The sequence below is a fragment of the Neomonachus schauinslandi genome, chromosome 7, assembly GCF_002201575.2.
Source record: "Neomonachus schauinslandi chromosome 7, ASM220157v2, whole genome shotgun sequence".
In the NCBI taxonomy this organism is placed as follows: Eukaryota; Metazoa; Chordata; class Mammalia; order Carnivora; family Phocidae; genus Neomonachus; species Neomonachus schauinslandi.
This window is the reverse complement of record NC_058409.1, coordinates 12,932,740-12,955,222: the sequence shown is the minus strand read 5'-3', so window position 1 is coordinate 12,955,222 and position 22,483 is coordinate 12,932,740. Positions and strand designations below refer to the sequence as shown.

General features: G+C 37.0%; 1 pseudogene; it reads right to left on the bottom strand.

The window, feature by feature from the left end:
* Positions 1–1,691: 1,691 nt before the first annotated feature.
* Positions 1,692–2,417, bottom strand: LOC110591185 (annotated as a pseudogene).
* Between the last annotated feature and the right edge of the window lie 20,066 nt (positions 2,418–22,483).

Here is a 22,483-nt window from a genome sequence, read left to right as displayed (position 1 = left end):
TGGAAATATTAGAAGGAATAAGTGGTGAAAATGTATAAGAAAAGAGACTCAGTGGTTGGATCTAGCCATGGTAACTGTTACCCTGAGGACTGTACATAAATGTGCTGGCTCAAAGATGAAAACTGGCAATCAACAGCCAGGTGAAAACCTAAGAGGAGATTATTGCATTAATTTTAAATGGCAAAATAAAGACATGGCAATAGATGGAAGAAATCTTGGAACACAAGGTAACTGAGAAAATGGAAGGGTAGAATGAGGAAAATGTGATTCTATGAATACAAACAGTTAAAAAAATAAAATTAATGAATATTGGTCATATGAGGTCACTACACTTTAAAATAGGAAACAGGATGCCTTAAGAGACATACAGGATGGTGGAATAAAATTGAAGGAGTTCATGCTGGATTCTGTTTATTTCTTCAGAGTAGAAAGATTCCAGACTTCTGCAAAAATAAGTGGAGAAAAGATTAGGTAAAGCCAAAAGGAAAAAAAAAAATGAAGATTAGGAACACTTACTATAGGTAAAGGAGAAGGAAAAAATTTAGGGCAAGTAAATTCTGTAAACCTTTGAGGGTTCAGCTGAGTATAAAAAGCTTAAGGATATGTAAAAAAAAGGAGTTGTAGGATTTTCTCTGTTGGCCATTTGGAGTAACAAGAAACATACTCAACTTCATCTTTAAACAAATAAGAACTGGGCAAAATATCTAAGACAATTGCCTGGTAGAATTTTCTGGATCATGAAAGAGAATCCTAAGCAGAGCAAAAAAGCTTGTAAAACTGAAGAAACAAAGATCAGAGCTTGGGGAGAATAAGGTGGCTGGAAGTTGTGGAGCAGAGAAGGAAACTAGGAAAGAAGAAGGAAGAGGAAGAGGAGGAGAGAGGTCGGGGAGGGGAGATGGAGGGAACAGTTGGGGGGGAAGAAAAAGATGCAGAAGAAGGAGAAGTCATCTAGAAATTTGCATAAATTCCTTTGAAATAGAGCTGAGGGCTAATTTGTTTTTTTTTTTAATTTAATAAAAATGTTTAATGCTGCCAAAAAGTATAAAAATACAGTCGGAATGGCAGTACAATACAAAGTAGTCTCTCCTAATTTATCTTTTACATCTTTCTACATTTCATACATTCAGTAAACACTTCACAATACATCAACTGAGAGGCTTCTGCAAAGTCTTCTGCTGGTGGTGCTCTCCATTCCCTGGATGTAAAGTAAAGAGACTAGTGTGAAGCAATCTACAGGTTTATCAAACTTCACTTCAGTTTCTGGAGTAGGCCTCAGGTCTTCCATATTAATGGTTCAAAATGTATATAGCTGCAGAATATTCTCAAGTCATGGATATTTAGATGTCTGTCAATCTTGGCCTCACTGTGCCAATAAGAATTTTCCTTCAAAGAGGACTTCAGGGAAAATTTTTGTTTCTTTGCTTGCCTTTTTTTTTTTTTTAAGATTTTATTTATTTATTTGAGAGAGAGAATGAGATAGAGAGAGCATGAGAGGGGGGAGGGTGAGAGGGAGAAGCAGACTCCCTGCTGAACAGGGAGCCCGATGCGGGACTCGATCCCAGGACTCCAGGATCATGACCTGAGCTGAAGGCAGTCGCTTAACCAACTGAGCCACCCAGGTGCCCCCTTTTTTTTTTTTTTTTAATTGGGAAAATTTTTCCTTTCTCATTCACTCTCCTTTAGCCTCTGTTTCATCTGCTGCACCTTCTGAGCCATGTTAGCTTTTCGGTCCTCTCGAATATGCTGCCATAGGACACTCTCGCTGTTCTCCTCCATAGTACCCTGCATTTTAGAGGACAGTCCTGTATAGCAGTCCTGTATAGTTTTTCTTCTTCTAGGCCTATCCCATCCCCATTGTATTTTTCAGTCATTATTTTGGTTGGTGAATGATCAAAAGCAAGACATAAGTCTGCCTTAGAAAGTTCTTTCCACCGTTCCTTGATGTTTTCTAATTGCAGTAGATGTATAATATGACTTCACATTTTCTAACAAGAACTACACACTGAATCCTGTTTCTTTAAACAGCATCTCTTGGTCATATTTTGTCGGTCAGTACTGGGTATATTTAACAGATTCCTTCTCCACAACTCAGTTTAGCATGACAACTGCTTTGGTCTTTTGCCGCCAAACCATGGGCCAGAAATGCCAACCTGTACTAGGAAGTGGCCCCTGTGTTAAGTTGTAACATCTATGCACCTCTTCTATGGCAACTTAAACTGGCATTAATATAATCATTCTCAGCATTCTTCAGTTTAACATGACTATGATCGTAGGGGCTTAGATCTCTATATCTGTTTCAATTTCTGTTTTCTGGAAACTTGGCCATTCTATGAGACTCTGCAAATTTCCAAGTACAGCTGCTGCTAGTGATTCTGAGCATCCAACTGCTCAAACTCCCACTGGACAGTGGCAGACATGGCATTGGGAGCAGAGCAGCTCAGGCCCTGCACCATCCAGGGAGAGCCGCTGAGGGCTAAGTGGTGCATGTAGAGGAGTGTAGGATCAAATTTCATGAGGCACATAAAAAACAACCAAAGACCTGTAAGATAAATAATTCTCAGAGCTCATACACAACAGAAAAATCATTCAAATTCCAATCATCTAGAGGGCAGAGCACTTGGGAAACATCTGGGGCATCGAGGAAAGTCCTCCCAGATGGGTCCAGCCATCGCTCTCTCTCCCTCAGTATAAGTAAATAGACAATTGATAAGTAGGTAGGGAGGGAGGGAGGGAGAAATAAAGATATATATATAATTTAAAAAAAAAAACCTATAAGCACTTGGAAAAAAATGGTCAATATCATAAATCATTAAGGAAATAAATATTAAAATAAAAAAAGATACCATTATATACCCATTAGATGGCTAAAATTAAAAGGACTGACATACCAAATGTTAGAAAAAATGTGAAGCAATGGAACTATCATACATTTCTGATGGAAATATAACACTTCTCAACTATAATTTTAGAAAACTGTTTGGCATTTTCGTAGAGTTGAGTATATGCCAATACTATAACCCAGCTATCTCACTTCTAGGATTTACACTATAGGATGAAAACATACATCCATTCAGAGACTTGTACAGGAATTTTTATAGCAATTTTTTCATAGCCAAAACCCTGAAACAATCCACATGTCCATCGACTTGTGAATGGATAAACAATTTTGGCATGGCCAAACAAGAGAGTTCTATTCAAGTATAAAAAGGAACAAATTACTTATACACCCAACAGCATGGATAAAACTTACAGACATTATTCTGAGCAAAAAAAGGAAGTCACAAAAGAGTATATACCACATAATTCCATTTTTATGAAACTCTGGATGGTCTATATGAAATTTTAATCTACAGTGACAGAAAGTAGATCACTGGTTGCATGGAGTCAGGAAGAAGAAATTGCCCAGGAAGAAGACAAGGGATTTGGGGATGATAAAATTGTTCTATACCTCAATTGTGGGGATGGTTACATGAATGTATACATTTGTCAAAACTCATCAAATTGTTCAATTAAAATGTATGATTTTTATTTATGTAAATTATACTCCAAGAGAGCTGATAAAAGAGAGAGAGAGAATTCAATTGTGCTGAAATTGATAGTATGGCCCTGCCAATACAATCGGAATGTTACCAAAAGCCTCATGCATCCACACTGTCAAGAACAGAAGCTATCTCTAGGGTGTTTAATCATTTAAAGGGGGGGGGGGGTGGTAGAGACAAGCAGATACTACGTGCCTGCTGATAAGTATACCTATGAAATGCTCCTGTCAATTAATTAATTAATTTCAATCTGATCAAGTCTCTAGATCTATTTAGCAATAGGCAGGAAATGCAATGGACAGAGAGATGAATACATTTAACAGACACCATGGGGGCACATGGCAACATCCAAACTGTAGGAAACTCTCAAAAAAAAAAAAAAAAAAAAAAGACAGTGTTTTCAGAAGTAGAGGAGAAAACATCCAGATTAATCTCTAAATTCAAAGGTGTATCAGGCAGTCAGAGTTATAAACTTTATGCGGATCCCAATTTGAACAAATAAAATTGTAAAAAAAATCCCCTATAAGACAATAGGTGAAATGTGAACACTATTTGATAATATTAAGGGATTATTGTTAATTTCTTAGCTGTGAAAATAGTATTATGGTTAAATTAAAAATATCTTAAAGAGACATATACTTAAACATTTATACATGAAATTATGTGATGACTGGGATTTGATTAAATATAATCTGGGTGGGGAGAAGAGGGTAAGAGTAAAAATAAACAGGATTGGTCATAGATTGATGGATATACATTGAGCTATTATATCATTCTCTCTGGTTTTGTATATATTTAAAATTTGTCAATAATATAATAATAGAAAGGAAAGTGATAACCACCACAGCTCTGGGGATTCAGTAGAAATAGGCTCTGTGGAAGAGTGTGGCAGATCCAGGTAGTTGCCTGGCCAATATATATTAACCCCTTTTCTTGAGTACATTAATTAGAACAGACTAGGCTATGTTGCAGTAACAGACCACATATCTCAGTTTAACAAAAGTTCCTTTCTTGCTCATATCATACGTGCCACGTGGACTGGCAAAGGGGACCAAGCTAAAAAAGGCTCCACACTCTTGTAGGTGTACTATCTGAAACACAGTCTCTGGATGATCCTAGCAGGTAAGACAAGATTGAAGAAACTTTAAACGAATTTATTTTTTTAAGCAAGCGATATGCCCAAGGTCGGGCTTGAACTCACGACCCCAGGATCAAGGGTCACATACTCTACTGATTGAGCCAGCCAGGTGCCCCTTAAATGCCCCTTTCTCATTTACAAGTGACCTCTGTCACTTCTTTTCACATTTCATTGGCCAGAACTGATTCTATGGAAAGGAGGCTGAGGACTACAGGCTTCACAATACCCAGAAGGGCAGAAGAATCAGATATGGTAATCGCTGGTAATATCTACCACATTTACTAAGAGGAGCACAATTTTTTTTTTTTTTTCTGGCTGAGAATATGCTCAGCTTTAACTATTCAACTTTCCAGACTCCCAGGCAGCTAGGATTGGCCAAGTGACACAAATCTGACATATGAGAAGTTTCACCAGGAAAGCTTGATGAAGGAAGCAGACTCAGCATGTTTCCTTTGGCCCCTACATGCTCCTATTCTTCCAACCAGGAAAATGGGTGCTATGCCTGAGGACATTGCAAGCATAGGGACAGAGCCATATACTAAAGATGGTGGAACAGCAGCTAGAAGGAGCTTTAACTCCTCAATGACTTGCTGAATAGCCAAAATATCTCTGATCACCTCCAGACTACTTTTCAGACCTCTTAATGTAGGACAGACAGATAGATAGATGGATAGGTAGGTAGCAACGGAACCAGCCTTTATTAAACCATTATACCCAGGCCTTTGCTATATTTGGTCAAATTTAATCTTTAATAATATGCAAAGATCCTTCCAGATTCAACAGAGGAGGTCTGGGAACAAAAGACTGTTATTGTTTTCCTTTTTAATTAAATAATTTAGGAACTCTAGGGGCATTTGGGTGGCTCAGTCATTAAGCGTCTGCCATCGGCTCAGGTCATGATCCCAGAGTCCTGGGATCGAGCCCCGCATCGGGCTCCCTGCTCTGTGGGAAGCCTGCTTCTACCTCTCCCACCCCCCTGCTTGTGTTTTCTCTCTCGCTGTGTCTCTCTCTGTCAAATAAAAATAATAAATAAATCTTTAAATAAATAAATAAATAATTTAGGAACTCTAGTAGGAAAACAAATAATCCCAATTTAATAAGTAATTAATAACAAATTTTAGGAGAGAGTTAACTATCTGGTCACTTAAGGGCAAGATCTCCTACAGCTGATGAAGGGAAGGAGGAAGTGTATGATGGACAGAATATTCTTGCTTCCTGGGGTAATGATAGGGCCATAGGAAGCAGGCAGGTCATGGAGTGTCACAAAGAGACTACTCGGCTCACACAGGGTCACAGTAACATCTCAATAACCACTGAAAGGCAGCAAATTTTCATCACTCTCTGGGGGTTGTTGAATGATGGCCTTATATACAGGACCCTCAGGGTTCACACCTTTTGATGAATGGGTATCCCATTCAATAACCTCTCTGGTTTGTTATCCTCATCAAGACTGGGAGATGTTTACTAAGCTTAATAGACTGACTGTTGACCCACCTAACAAGAATACTACTTATAAATATAATACTTATTGGGTGCCTGGGTGGCTCAGATGGTTAAGCGTCTGCCTTCGGCTCAGGTCATGATCTCAGGGTCCTGGGATCAAGTCCCACATTGGGCTCCCTGCTCTGCGGGGAGCCTGCTTCTCCCTCTGCTGCTGCCTCTCTCTCTCCGTCTCTCATGAATAAATAAATAAAATCTTATAAAAAAATCTTTATTAAAAAATAAAATAAATATAATAATTATATATTCTGAACACAAGTAACTCAACTTCTCATCAATATTCCATGCTCTTGAGAAAATGATAGCCCTTACGAGGCCATTTAATGGGGAGAGGAAGCCCAGAACACAAGCTCATCCTACTTTTTCCCTCATCCTACTTTGGCAACTAAAATAACTAGAAAAACACAAATCAATTTCAACCAAAGACCAACAAACAACTGAAAACTGAAACTGAGAAGCTAATTCCACTCATAATAGCATCAAAAGGAATAAAATACTGGGTAATATATTCCACAACGGAAATGTAGGGCCTGTATATTGAAACCACATCTTTAACTGCAAGAAGTCAACAATGACCTAAGTAAATGGAGAGACATTCTATGTTTACAAGAGATTACTATTGTTAATATGACAATTCTCCTCAAACTGATCTATAGATTCAATGTTAACTCTATCCAATTCCCAGCTGATTTCTTTGTAGAAATTTATAAGCTGACCCTAAAATTTATATAAAAATGCAAAGGACTTAAAATAGCCAAAACAATTTTTAAAGAGCAAAACAAAGTTGGAAGATTTACATTACCCAATTTCAAAACTTATTACAAAGTCACTATTAAATTATAACTTGAATTTCATCAAAATTATATACACTCTTCAAAAGACAACAGTAGGAAATGCAAATAAAGCAGACTGGAAGAAAATATTTGCACATAATATATCTAACAAAGAACTCATATCCAGGATATATAAAGAACCCTTACCAACTAAACTGTAAGAAGACAACACAATTTAAAAGCTGGCAACACATTTCACCAAAGAAAATATGACTAGACATTTACCCCAAGCAGATATATAAATCACAATAAACACATGAAAAGATGTTCAATATCATTAGTCATTAGGGAAGTGCAAACTGAAACCACAATAAGAAGGCTATAATAAAAAAGACTGACAATTCTAAGCACTGGCAAAGATAAGGAGACAACTGTGACACTCATAACATTCTAGCCGGATATAAAATGGAACACCACAAAATGGTAACATTTGTCAGATTCTTGAAAAATTAATCACATACTTACCATACAATGCAGTAATCCCACTCCGAAGTATGGAAATGAAAGAGAAATGAAAACATACGTCTGAAGACTTGAACATTAATATTCATAGAAGTATTATTCAAAATAACCAAACATTGGAAATAATCCAAATGCCCATCAATGAGTGAAGAGATAAAAGGAATGTGAAAGAGCTGTACAACAGAATACTATTCAGCATTAAAAAGAAACTACGGATACATTCTACAACATGAATGAATCTCAAAACCATTATGCTAAATGAAAGACGCCAGACACAGAAGACTTCATATGATATGGTACTATTTATATGAAACCTCTTAAATCTATATACAGAGAAAGCACATCAGTGATTGCCCTAGGCTAGGGACTGACTACAAATAAGCACAGGAACTTTTAGGGGTGATGAAAATATTCTAAAAGTGGACTGTGATGATGAGTACCCAACTCTAATGAACATACCCCAAATTACTATAATGTATACTGTCAGTGGAAAAATTTCATGGTATGTAAATTATACCTCAATAAAGCCATTTTAGAAGAAGAAAAATGAAGGATGCGGGGGGAAAGGAGGAGGTTGATGGAAGGGGAGAGTCCGAGGAAGAGGAGAAAGACCAAGGTAGGATATTGAAAGTATATGTGGAGGAAGAATTAAATTTATCATATGCTATTCTAAAGTGAAGAACTAGCAGTAATGAACTGAAGTGGGAAAAGGTAGATTTTATGCAATATAAGGAAATTTTTTTTACTCTCTTCAAAAGAAACAGCCTGTATTAGAAGATTGTTCTTCATCCCTTGAAGGTTAGTACTCTCTGTAAAGAATATTGTAGAATGACATTCGAAAAAAAAATCAAGTGATACCTCCCAAAGTTATAGCTTTATGCATCTGAACCTTAACAAAGTTATATACAAAGAATGTTTGATTTTTGGTATCCTAGAACTGCTGCACATGTAAACAAAAACTGACTTTAGAAGAAACTTCCTTTGTTTCAAAGGATTGTGGTAAATCTGGCTGCTTCCCTACCTTAATTCAACCTGACTCCATGCTAAATTGATACCTGCTTAGAACAAGAGTGGTAATGCAGGTTTCAGTTTTACAGGTAACGTAAGAGACACCTCCATGTTTTAATCCTGGATAATGGTGATAGCGTGTGGTGCTTAAAACAGGAAATCAGTTGGGCGCCTGGGTGGCTCAGTTGGTTGAGCGACTGCCTTCAGCTCAGGTCATGATCCCAGGGTTCTGGGATCGAGTCCCGCATCAGGCTCCCTGCTCTGCGGGGAGCCTGCTTCTCCTTCTCCCACTCTCCCTGCTTGTGTTCCCTCTCTCGCTGTGTCTCTGTCAAATAAATAAATAAAATCTTTAAAAAAAAAAAAAAACAGGAAATCAGTTAAAACAAATGATCTATAAATAACTGTTCTCTGAATCTCAAGAGAGAATGATTTAGTACTAACAAACACTATGTTCAGTATTGCAGAGGCCTCTCAAGAACCTCACAGCCTATGAAAAACAGAAGATATAACATAACAAATGTGATTTTTGAAATGAGGTTAGAAGTTTCAAATACAGTTTTAGGAGGCGAGCAGAAGAATCCTATCAATGAAAAAAAAAAAAAAGAAAGATCCAAGCAGCTCCAAACTGAAGGAAATATTTTCAAATGTTTGTTCAATGAGTGTGGATAAAATTCAAACTATCCAGATAAAAATAAAAGTCCCCTAATCTCACAGAACATTTATAATTAGAAGTTACACCATGAAATATTTAGTCATTTCAAGTTCAAGTTAGAAGAAATGTTTTTCGATTGAGTTTCTGGAACATAAACCACTCTGCTTTCTGGTGGGAAACATAAATGACTATATAAGTTGAATATAAAATTCATGAACATCTGGAAGCCTGCTAATTGCAGACAGAATGTCACATAAAACAAGAAATCAAAGAACTTCTTTCTGGCTCATATGTCTTTAGGAGGGAGAAATCACTTTGCTTGGCACAAGTACACTGGCATAATTGACAAAATGTTGAGATGGCACATTTCACCATATGTGCTGCCTTGGATCTAATCAAGTCCCATGAACACTGGAGTCATAAACTCTACATTTGGTCTAGGGCAGTATATGATAAATTCTTAAATCAGTGGTAATAAAAGGGGTGGGGCAGAAGTTTAAGTACAGCAAACAGACAGGAAACTGAACTGCCTTAGCCAATTGGGATAAAGTAAATTCCTGATTTAAAAAAAAAAAAACAAAACTCAAATCTAAGTGCATTGGGGGGCAGGTTCCCAACATGCTGAGAAAAAATATTTGTTCCATTACGACAGTGCATAAATCACAACCAGTCTATAGATCTGTTTTAACTAAGAGAGAAAGCTTTTTCCCCTCAACTTAAGGCATCAAGAGTTTGTTGCGTCCCTCCGGGAAAGAGATGAGCTTCAGGTGAGTCCTCTCCTTCATGAGGCTCTTCTCCAAATATCAACCACTGCTCCACTGTGGCCAATTCAGATTTTTCCCCACTGGGTATTGGGAATTGGGTAAGAATACCATATTAAATAAACATTCCAAAGTACTGTTGTACCTTAGGCTAAAAATTTACTTATTTTGTTTCCCATTCTAATTTGGGTCCATCATAGCTCACTAGAAGTTACACATGGAAATCAAACAGAAACATAACTATTCTCTAATAATACAGTAGCAATAACATAAAAATGACCCAAATTTGAAATAAGTACTTTCCATTATGAAGTTCTCAGCAAGAAATTAAGCTCCCAACATTGTCATCCTGGCTTTTAAAATCTAATAATAATAATAATAATAATAATTAATAGAGGCACCTGGGTGGTTCAGTTGGTTAAGTATCTGACTCTTGATTTCAGCTCAGGTCATGATCTCAGGGTCATGAGCTCGAGCTCTGCACTGGGCTGGGCTCCATGCTCAGCGCAGTCTACTTGAGACTCTCTCTCTCCCTCTGCCTCTCCCCCTGCTCCTGCATGCTCTTTCTCTCTCTCAAATAAATACATAAATCTTCAAATAATAATAATAATTCTTTTATTAATTATTAGAGCTTCCTGTATTTTTTAGAAAAGTCCTAACTAGTTGGGTGGTTGTCTGAGTTATGTTCCATGGTAATGAGTATGGTCCCTTCAAGATATCAGGAGTTAAATTCTTTTGCTTATGGACCCCACCACTGAGAAAGTATAAAAAGTTAATAGGATACATAAAAGTTTTGGAGTCACAGTGAAAAAACAGCTTAATCCTAGATCCAAAGTGATTACCCCAGGAAAAGATAAAAAATGTCCCCAGAAACCAGCACATAGTGCTCCCAAAGACCAAAAAGTTCAGTGCTATGTGAGGAAAGGAGAGTGAATGCAGAAAAAAATTTAATTTCTAGTCCATCAGATTCCTACCTCATCAGTTACTTACTTGCCCATGGTCCAAAACCAGTAGACTGTGAAGTCTGCCATAGTATGGAGAGGAGGAGGAGAATCTACTTTTGCATTCTCTAGCTTCAATCAGAGAAACTTCTGGCAAAGTTCTGAAACTTGCAGGGGTCACAGACCCAGTCACCAGGTCTCAGTGACGTTCTTTCAATCTTATTCACCATATTCAAAGCTTTTTCATTTCATTTGCTTTTTGAGGCTCAATCTCCTGTCCCCACCCCCACCCCCAGCACTGCATTTAGGGATGAGAGTTGTCCAGGAGGCAGAACTGTACTACTGTGACTAATGTCACTTGCTCTGGAATGTCCTAGGCTTATGAGACTTACTTAGCCTATGACAGTAGGTTTTCCTATTACACCAATTTTGTTTCTGCTGAAGAATCACCCTCTGCAGACCCTGCCTTTCATTAGCTTTTGAATGTTCTAGACTTTGAGCAACACTTCTTTCTGCTACACATTTTTCTGCAACAAGGAAGAAGGCTCTGACATTGTATTTTTATCTGCTGTTCTGCTACTCTAAGAAAGCTCAAAATTGTTCAACTTGCTTTTTTCTTTTTTTTTAAGATTTTATTTATTTTTCAAGAGAGAGAGAGAGACAGCGAGAGAGGGAACATAAGCAGGGGGAGTGGGAGAGGGAGAAGCAGGCCTCCCGCTGAGCAGGGAGCCTGATGTGGGACTCGATCCCAGGACCCTGGGATCATGACCTGAGCTGAAGGCAGACGCTTAACGACTGAGCCATCCAGGCGCCCTCAACTTGCTTCTTAACTTGATTCCTTTCCTTCTCTACCACATGTATGGCTGGCTATTCAGAAAAGCTCAGTAGCTGCTTTGTTTTTCATATCTTTTCATTTTTAAGCCCAATTATCTGCTTTTCTGACACAATCTTCTCCAGGTTTTGTCTTGTAAGGGGCCAGCCATATCGTGAGAGACATACAGTCAGTGAGTTCTGGTGTTGCCAAAAACATCCGCTGTTAGGACAAACCTTGTCAACCTTCACCTCCCGAGTGAAGTCATCCCAAGCACTGTCCCATCAAACAAGCGTCGAGCCCAGGCTGGAGAAGATCTACACTAAGTACTTTTTTGTTTTTAAGGCTGATTTTTTTCTTTCATTCCCTTTCAAATCTGCCCAAGTATTCTGTATCCATATGGTTAGTCCTCATTAAAGATTCCCTGTTTACAACCTTAAGAGGACATTTTCCAAGAGTTTGTTAGATCTGGGGTCCCTCAGCATAACAATTTCATTTTACTCTCTGTGATCCTGATACTATGCTCCAGCTAAACTTCTTTAGGCCCCAGTCACCCTCTCCTATCCTAGAACAATTGAAGAAAAAGGTCCCTCTTTTATGGTCTCACTTTCAAGAGCAACTGAGTGGGGACTTATTTTCTTTAATTTGTCCTATCTAGTCAGTCAGACCTCTAAGATTTTAACCGTTCTCCTAAGAACATGTTTCCTCCCCCTGCCTCCAATTTAATTTGCCTGTTGTACTTTTTCTTTTTCTTTCACTCTTCCCAAAATTCCTGCTCTAACAATAAAGCCAAAGCATATTTTTAAACCAAGATATTCTTCTCAAATTACAAATAAGGCCATTCTGGAAGGCAAATGTGTAAGGTACAACCCATTTTAATTCCTTCTTTAGACAGGACCCATGATGATTTCATCACCTTTTTGCACTGTTCACTATATACTAAGATTGTCCGTTCTTTTTGTTCTTTAGTAAATTTCTCCAGCCTTCTAAGGGTAAAACCAAAATCTAGGTCTCTGAAATTTAAAAAAAAAAAAAAAAAAACATTGTCAGAGTTATTATAATTAGCACGTTTGGAGCCCATGTGAGTCCGCGAAGTGGGATGGGAGTAGAAAGCGCTTGGAGCACAAGCCACGGGATTCTCGGCAGTCAACTGCTCCACGGTGCCTTCTCTCGGTGCTGAATGCAGCTCACACAAAGAGGAACCGAACTGGAGGCAGCTGGTCAAACCCTGCAATTGTACGCCAAGCATAAAATTCATACTAGCTATTTGTGGCTCACATGGACTTAGCGGCCTTTGCAAACCATCTATAGACCTGTCTGGGAGCTACAGTAAAAGCAGCACAATTATCCCACCCACAAATGCCTGTGAAGCACGTATGCTGAAGCTCTGCCTCTTGTGATGTGAGCCTGTTTAACACAGAGTCAAAGTTCTCTTTTTCTTAGATAGGAATAAGCCATGGATCGGAGATACCAGGAAACTCAGGCTTCAGTTCAGCTGGCTTAGCAATGACATTTGAGATTAATGGTTAGTTTGTCCCCATTTCTGGGTACATTTCATTTCAGAATGAAAGTGAACGTTGGAGAGAAAGATACTGGCCCTTCATAACCCTCTAATATCCAAATGAGAAGCAATTTTTACCCAGTGACCTGAACAAATTATTCCTTCATAAAAAAATTCCATATCCTATAAGGATTATCTTAAAATAAAAATTTTTATCAAATGACCTATCAAGAAAGTAAAACACTGGATATACACTGGGGGAAAAAAATTTGCAAACATAAAACACATGGATTAGTGTAAATGATACAAATTAGAATTCCAACAAAACAGTAAGAAAAGGGCAAATAACCCAACGGGAGAAATGAGGCAAAGGACATGAAAAGGGATTCCAAAGAGGAAACATATATGGCCAAAGAACTGAAGGGCTGCCCAATTTCATTAATAATCACAGACTGCAAATCCAAGCCATAGTAAAGTATCATTTTATACACACTCAATAAGCAAAAATCAACAAATCCAACCAAACAAGTATAAGAGAGTATGGGCATCAATAAGATTTCTTATGCGGTGACATCAGCAATGCGGCAGAATAGGAAGTTCCCAGCCCACACCCTCTGACGAAAGCAAATATTTGGCAACTTTTCCATTAAAGTGCCTTTATGGGAGCTTTGGGACCCAAGTAAGAGGTTGTGTAACTCTGACAAAGCCCAAGACTGAAGAGGGTCACTATGAGAAGGCAGAACCACTGATTGTGGCCCCAGTCCCCCTGTGGACTCAGCTCCAGTCCCACTTGTCCACAGTCCTGCCATCAGCCCCTTCTGCTAAGGTGCCTGGGACGAGCCATGTCCCTCCATACCACCAGTAACAGGCCTGCTGGTCTCGGACCTGATTGCTGTCCTGGAAGCAGCTCTGTGACCTGCCTCCAGCCCTGCTCTACTGTGGTCCAGCAAGAGTCCTGCCACCCAAGGACCAGCCCAGTGACCCAACAAGAGTACACCCGAGACCCAGTAGAATCCACACCTAACCAGCCCATGATAAAAGGCTGGCCAAAAGCAATCATATTTTTAAAATATGAACATTCATATATTATAAATCCTGGAAATCTATCAATATAACCAATGAAGATCTTATAAATATACACAAGGTAGGATGGCAAAAATTTTCATAGCAGAATTGTTCATTATATTATAAAACACAAAAAATTAAACGCTCACAACAGGTAAATATATAAATTGTGGTAAATTCACAGCGGAATATTATGCATTAGTGAAAACAGGTGAATTCCAGCTCATGCAAAAAATAAGAATACTAGTAGAATAACAGGATAGTAAAATGAGTCCCAGAGGACAATGAACAGCATACTTTTAAGAGTTGAGGCTCTAGAAAAAATTTTAAAACAATATTAAATAAAGCAATATAACATGTAGGCATATATGATAAACACACGTTCAGGAAAGTGGATGCATCAGAACAGAAATAAAGACAAGTTAGGGGAATAACAAATACATAGAAGTTACAGTTAATGTTCTAATTTTCAGGTCAAATTTATAAATGTTAATTTGTTATAAATTACTACCTTAATTATGAGGACCATATGAGTCAATAATAAAAGTGTGCCATGGACCAAGGATTCTGAGTAATTCAATTTTGTGAATCTAAAGTACAGTAAAAAATATATACATATACCTAAGTAGGCATATCTAATATTCATATACAGTAATAAATCATATATAATAGCAGATAGCTTTTGCTTTCCATTTGTAATTTTCTGAAAACTGGAAATGAGATGTTTTAGTTATGCAAAAGTTGATTCTTTATAAGCTTCTAGTTAACATTATACAATGTTCAACAGTATGTTAGGAACAGAAAAACTCTATAATTACCAATTATTTCCCACAATATAAATATTTAGTAAGGAAATAAAAATGATATTACTTGAATTTCTGGAAGAAATACCTGAAACAATTATGGTATTAAAGGAATCATGAAAAAAGACATAGCATACTATATTTTCCACACCCCCAAGAGACTCTACTGAACTTCTACCTGCAAATCTTGAAAGGATTTAAAAGTACTGTTAAATTATTTTTTGCTATGTCATAGCTTTGTATTGCTAATTAAAAAGGAAAAAAATACATGCACGGTAGCTTCATTCCCCAAAAGTCTTGATGTTAAAAAATTGAGAATTTTTCAAGTACATAAAAATGGGACAAATTTCAAAGATAAAATTTGGGAGGTTTGCCTCTAATAACAGAAGACTAGATCATTTGAATCCATCTTCTTCCTGAAAGAAAAACAAATTTCAGACAAAATGAACCAAAATCTGTATAACAGCATCAAAGAATTCCTAAGGCAGTGAAGACTTAAGAGGATAAGATCTAAGAAAAGAAGGAACCCCAGACTGAGGACCTGGACTTTGAGGATTGCTGTGTCCTAAGCATGTGTGCCCATTTTAATAGAAAACCCTGACATGCTGTGCAGAACTTTCAGTCCATTCACGAAGCTAAGAGAACAAAAACTGAAAATCAAGAATCAACAAAGAGTAGGTGAGGGGGGGCGGGTGATCTGATGATCCATCCACTGGGCTGGGATTGCTAAGTTTGACAACCTAGGAATAATTAGAAATTAGAAATAAAATAATTTTCATTAGGACAGAAGTCCAGTGTTGAATTATTTCAACCCTTGATTGTACTAAAGTGAGCTGGAATTGCTAGTATCCCTAGCTACCTGCCAGAAACAAATATAAATTCTCTTTCGCAAAAGATAACATTATCATAATCCTAAAATTATATTCAATAAATATTAGATAAATAGTCACTCAGGGGATCATGAAATAAAAGCATTAAGATAAACTGTCTAATATAATCAATAAATACAATAGCACAAATAACTAAAGGCATAACAAAAATAAAGCAATGGATAATTCAGGATCAGTATACTAGTTACAACAGTACGAGATACAGCTACTGAGAGAATTAGTGACCTGCAAGAAAGATACGAACAACATATCCAAGCTAGTCTGGAAAAGAAAAAAAAGATGGAAAATATAAGAAACAAATGTGTAAGTGATGAATGTCATACTGGTGGAAAGGTATTACATGCCTGTATCTGGAGGCCCAGAGGAGAAAGATAAAATGAAGTAGAAACAATATTTGAAGATTTGAAGAGGTATTAGCTGAGATGTGTCAAAACTGATGAAAACATATTAAGTCACAGATTCAAAAAGCACTCTGAACTCTAAGCAGGACAATTACAACGAACATCACATGTGGGCACATACTAGTAAATTTGCTAAAAACTAAAAGCAGAAAAAAAATCTTAAAAACAGCTAGAGGAAAAAAAAAATACAGAGTCTTTTCAAGTATGTAAGATTACTAACTGAGATTGATCACTGATGAGAAGCAATCAATTTCTTTGCTGCCTTGAAAAAGGTTAGAGTGTAAATACTCTGCTATCAGTCATAGATATTCACTCTGTGAGTCTACTTGACAAAGCCAGTCAAGATGCTGATGTTCTCAGAAACAAGCCACATAATGCCATCTTATTTTCACTTTGCTTCCAGCCAAAACTTATCCCTTTTCATAATTTTGACTATGAAAATCTATTTGGACTATTATATTTCCTTTATAAAAGTCTTTTATTCCTTGGTATATCATAATGGCCTTCTGAGAATTCCTATATATTTCTTGAAAAAAAAAAATCTTTTTTTTACTTCTTACATTTTTTTTTTTGTTTCATCCCACAAGGAGTGACTCAAATAACATTCAAAATGCTATGTGAAATTGACATTTCAGTTGAAGAGCAGTGGTGCTAATGGATGGGAAGGAGTCATAGAGAAGTGGTAACCCAAGTTCCCTCAGCCAACAGTATCATGGAAATAGCACTGAACTGAGAATCAGGAAGCTAGGTTCTATTTCTGGCTTGGTTCCTAAGTAACTTTAGGCGAGTTTTTTTGCCTTTCTTGGCACATTTCCTCATCTGTTGAAGGATCTCTTCAGTCCCCCTCAAATTCAAATATTCTATTACATAATGCATACCAATACATACTTTTTAGCAAAACATATGTGATCTATATTCTGGGATATCTTCCTCTCCATTCTTCATTCAAGGTTATAGCCTTAAATTCTAAAAGATAAATTTTAAAAAGATAGCAAGCAAGTGCTAAAGACAGAAGTCTGTGACCATTCTAGTCTGCCACTGCTGTTTGCTAAAACAGTTGCCTGAACACATTAATAATATATACTCGCTATTTAATGGTACTTCCTATTAAGTTCCTAAGGTCTTTGAAATGTGTACCTTCAAAGATATTCATGGTCTTTTTTCTCTCCCTCAGATGCTCTGTCAACATGGAAATACAGACTATTACCATCCTTTAATTCTTCTAAGAACTTAAGTCATTTGCACATTGAAGATTTCACTGAAATTTAGTATGTTTAACAAGAGAATCAGACATCATATCATTTTTTTTAAAGATTTTATTTATTTATTTGAAAGAGAGAGAATGAGAGACAGAGAGCATGAGAGGGAGGAGAGTCAGAGGGAGAAGCAGACTCCCCGCTGAGCAGGGAGCCTGATGCGGAACTCGATCCCGGGACTCCAGGATCACGACCTGAGCCGAAGGCAGTCGCTTAACCAACTGAGCCACCCAGGCACCCCCATCATATCATTTTTTAAACATCCTCCTGATTAGGTCTTTGCACTATGTTAGGGATATCTAATTATTTAAACTTCAAACTCAAAAATGTCTGCATTTGGCAGATATTTCCTGAACTATACCATTACATAGACTGCTTATAATTTATTTGCTTAAATTAAATTGCTTGTAAATTATAATTTCATGCAATCTGGGAAAACACAGAAATATCATTTTGAAAGATTCTCCTCAAAGAGACATTTTTTTATGTAACAGTTTCAGGGTGTTTCCTTGACAACATTTTTGCTAAGAATGTCTCTTTGAGGCGATAAAGAATCTGTGGTAAATGACTGATGTCTACTTTAAAAATAGAAGATGTGAATATACCATGTGTAGTCAAACATGTCCCTATATTCATAAAACCAAGTACAGGTCACCAACATACTAGTTAAAGCTGTACTAAATGTTTCTTTTAGAAAAATGAAATTCAACAAACATGAAACTCTGAAAATTGGATAAAATAATAGAGTCAATTCCGGAATAAACAGCTGTACTAATGCTTGAAGCATAAATGATCCAACTTTTTAAAAATGGTGACAAAACGGCCTCAAACTGAACTTATCATTCACTACTGAGCTGTGACCTATACTAGATGCTGAACTTTAATTGGTAAAGACTCTCTCGCAAAGGAATAACTAAGTGAAGAAAGCAGCATCTACTCTAAGTGGTAAAGAGAATCAGCATGCTGTCTTCATCTCACACCTAACATACCAAGACAGGGAGAAACTTCAAAAGATGACTCCATCCTTTCTCTGGCCACAGGGTAGGACTAACAGCCATCTGCTTTCTAGATAATTTCCCAAGAAGAATTGTTCTAACACTGTAACCTAATATTTAATCTAATATATATAGCTGAAGCTCCATTTTGGAGACGTGAAAAATAAAAAACAGCTCAACTTTCCAATTGTGGGAGGAGAGGCAGTAATAACATTTTTTTTCCTTGAGATAATCTTTTTTAAAGCACATGCTTGCTAATCCACCACAGCTGGATGGTAACACCAAAATGACTACCCTTTAGCACACTTTCCTACCACTAGAACTGCTCAGCTGATACGACAGTTAAAATGCACAAAGACCATCACATCAAATTAGAAAGGAATGCTCATGTGCATTATAAAATGAGATAAGAGAAGATGATAATGGCCTAAAATCACAGCTCTAAAATCCCCTTAAAGTATAAATCGGTCAAGATGATGCAGTGACTTCACACTTTATTAACCCTTTCTACTCCAAAGAGAGAGAGATTATGGACAAAGTATAAAGAGAAAGGACAGAAATTTAAATATATTTTAGATTTCTCTATCAACTTGAAATGGAGTCAAAGCCAAAATGATAAACAGGAGTCAAAGCAGATTTTCTATGCCTCAAATCTTGAAGCCAGCAATAAATGCTAGAATCCCTATTAAGAGGAATTTTTAAAAATCCTCCACAAAAAAATAGGGTGCTGGATCCCTAGCCCTAACATCCATCCAAATGTGAGAGAGGGCTGTAAAAAAAAAATTGCTACCAAATGTTGCCAGGAGCTCATGCTATGCTCCAGACTTAATGTGGCTAAACCAAATCTTTCAATGGCTTTTCAATCTGCAGTTTTGTTGGAATAGAGTCAAAAGAACTAATCGAGCTAACCACAAATCCTGTAAACAGGAAAATTGACTCCAGAAGGCCATTCATCAGCATCCACGAAATTGTGACTAAATTGTCAGCTTGAAGGTAGGGTAAAATCCTAGTCTCTTCACGGTCCTTGATAGTCACCTCTTTAGCTTATATTCTACACTCTAGACTCACACCTACTAACATGTTGCTTCCTAATGCCCTTCAACTGAAACATCAATGAATTTTCTATCTGCTCCCTAAGCCCTACTATTTCATAAGTACTCTATCTTTTCTAAAGAATGTACTACTTTTACTTATTGTTTCATTTAATAGTGCCTATTAAATGTTTATAATGTAGCAAGTACTCTTTTTTACAACTCTATAAACACTCACTCATTTAGGAATAAGGGCCCTAAAGCACGATGTCGGCCTCACAGGACACATCCTATGGGTAGGCCCGAGTATGATACACAAAAGGATCCTGGGCATTTCAAAGGTGGATATTTGATGGTTTCCATGAGTGCTTGTTAAGCATCTGGCACATGCCAAGCACCCGGGAGGGCTATCGGGAAGTGGTCAAAACTATTTTCTTATCTGCATGGATGAACAGTTCCCACCAGAATCAGAGACAGGAGAAACTCCAATCTTATATTAAAGGTCTTTACATATTCTTATACTTCCATCAGTAATGAGTTTAGCTTAGTTCTAATTATTGGTTCTGTCATTCTCAAAAAACTCTTGGTAAAGTTCTGAGTTCAGGAATCTCTCTAGGGATTTTTATATAGAGATGTGGATAAATCGAGTGACACACAGAAATAGAGACAGACATATATAGAGATACAGACTCTATATATACATATAGATATATAAAATACAGTATATATATATATATATATATATAGTAGATAGATGGGTGGACCCAACCTGACTTCATCAGGTCAAGATGCTTTTGGAAAAAAACAAAGTAAGACACCACCTTAGAGAAGACTGAGGAAATTAGGCTGATTTTTGTCTGGTTTGCCTCTGTTATAAAATCTGCATTCTACTTATAAGTGTAGGTGTGATACTGAGAGCACTCCAAAAAAATTCCAAGATGGAAGGCACTACACAACAACATAAAAGAAATCTTTAGTTCTATCCTAAGTAACACTGTGTGTCTTTTCCATTACTATGCTACATTTTATGCTTTTCTGAAAGAAAACTGATTCAGTTACATACAGAATAAATCACTGTCATCAGGTTTACGAGTAATTCTTCAATATGAATTGTTTTATGTAGTAATTTCCCCTTAATTGTGGGAATTTATTATTAACTAACATAACCCTTCATAAATACACCTATTTCACAAAGCAAAGTACTTATACAAAAACCACCTTGAGAGTCTCTTCGTTAGTCTGTTCTTGACATCTATGGGAATGACTTTTTCTTGAGTTTAACCATAGCAGATAAGGTATATTCTGTTACTGTGCCTGATTTTTCCTCTCCTCTGTCTAAAATGATCAGCAGAAACCTATACTTTATACCTGCATAGCACATTACATGATGCTGAGCATTCAGCAAGTACTCAATAATTATCTTCATTACATATGCCATCTACTAAATAATACTGGTCTTCAGTCCCCCTTTATCTCTTACCCATTCTACTATACAGAAAGGTATTTATTGAGGACACTATTTTCCCCAGGCTATGGAGAGCAACAGGTGAATAAAACAGTCATGGCTCCTGCCCTCATGGAGTTTGCAGACTAGTTCTTGGGAAAAAATATGACTCAAAATAAATGTGTGATTCATTTCCTTGAATTAGTCCAAAAGCTAAAATTATAAACTGTTTTCCCATAATACATATACTCTCTTCAAAAACAAAACTATACCATCATTAATACCAACTGCTTTTACGTTTTAGTAGAAAAGACAAGTAATAATCAAACATTACAAAAACTGCCATTTTATTGCAAAAATAAATCTCCTAAGTATTTACACAGACCTTGGTAAGTTCTTCTGGCACAGACACAATAGTGTTCTTTTTTTTTTTTTTTTTTCACAATAGTGTTCTTAAAATTTTTTGATCACGACGTACCTCCACTGTCATTAACACTGAGGAATAACTGCCAAAATCTCCTTTAAGTTCACGTGAGTTATCATGACGTCTTAATAAAACATGCCATTGTTCGACAAATTTTACAATAATCCCAAGACTTTGCCATTGTTGTATGTTCTACCTGGAAATAAAACTTCCCTAATGGAAAAGATTCTTTTGCTTGAAGCTACCAGCAGAAACTGAAGGGAAGATACATTAGTTCTATGATGAAGCTCTCAAAATACAATGGAAAGACAAGATCAAAACAGTTTCTATCAGTGCCCTCATTCCTACTAAAGTCCATGACCTGTACAAGCCCTTGTTAGTGTATAGGCTGATGGTACAAATCTCCACCCCACCCCCACCCCCCAAGGCACTTGCTCCTGCAAAGTAGCTATAGGGAACCACACAGATTCTAACTCAAAGGTCATGGTCAAAAAACACAGCAATGTTACTAAAATCATTACTCTCAGTTGTGGAAGAAGACAAAGAGACTACAGACTGCTCTTGCCTAAAAAAATACAAACTGGTCTTCAAAAATAAATTCAGATCTGAATACCTAATGTACACATTTCCCTTCAAACTTCTGCATCTGAGTGTCCTTCCTAATTATATGTTCACGCACAGTGTCAAATTCTTCCAAAGTCTTTTTTTGTTGTTAACAATCTATGATGCCTCTCCTCTTAATTACTGTTCATGTACCCCTCAGTATGAGCAATGCCTCAAGCAGATGGCGTCTCCTCCTATAAAGCAAGCATTTAGCCAAACAGTACAAGAGAGCCAATTTCTGAAATCTGACAGGTACCCTTCAGAATGGTTGCATCTCTGTATCATAATTTCTCAGGTACAAGGCATCTTTGAGACCATTTTGCCACATTTCAGTCTGTCCCTCACCCCCAACCAGCACCACATTAATACAGAGACATACATCAAGAATTAAGGAATTCCAGAATTTTAGTTACCAAAAAAAAAAA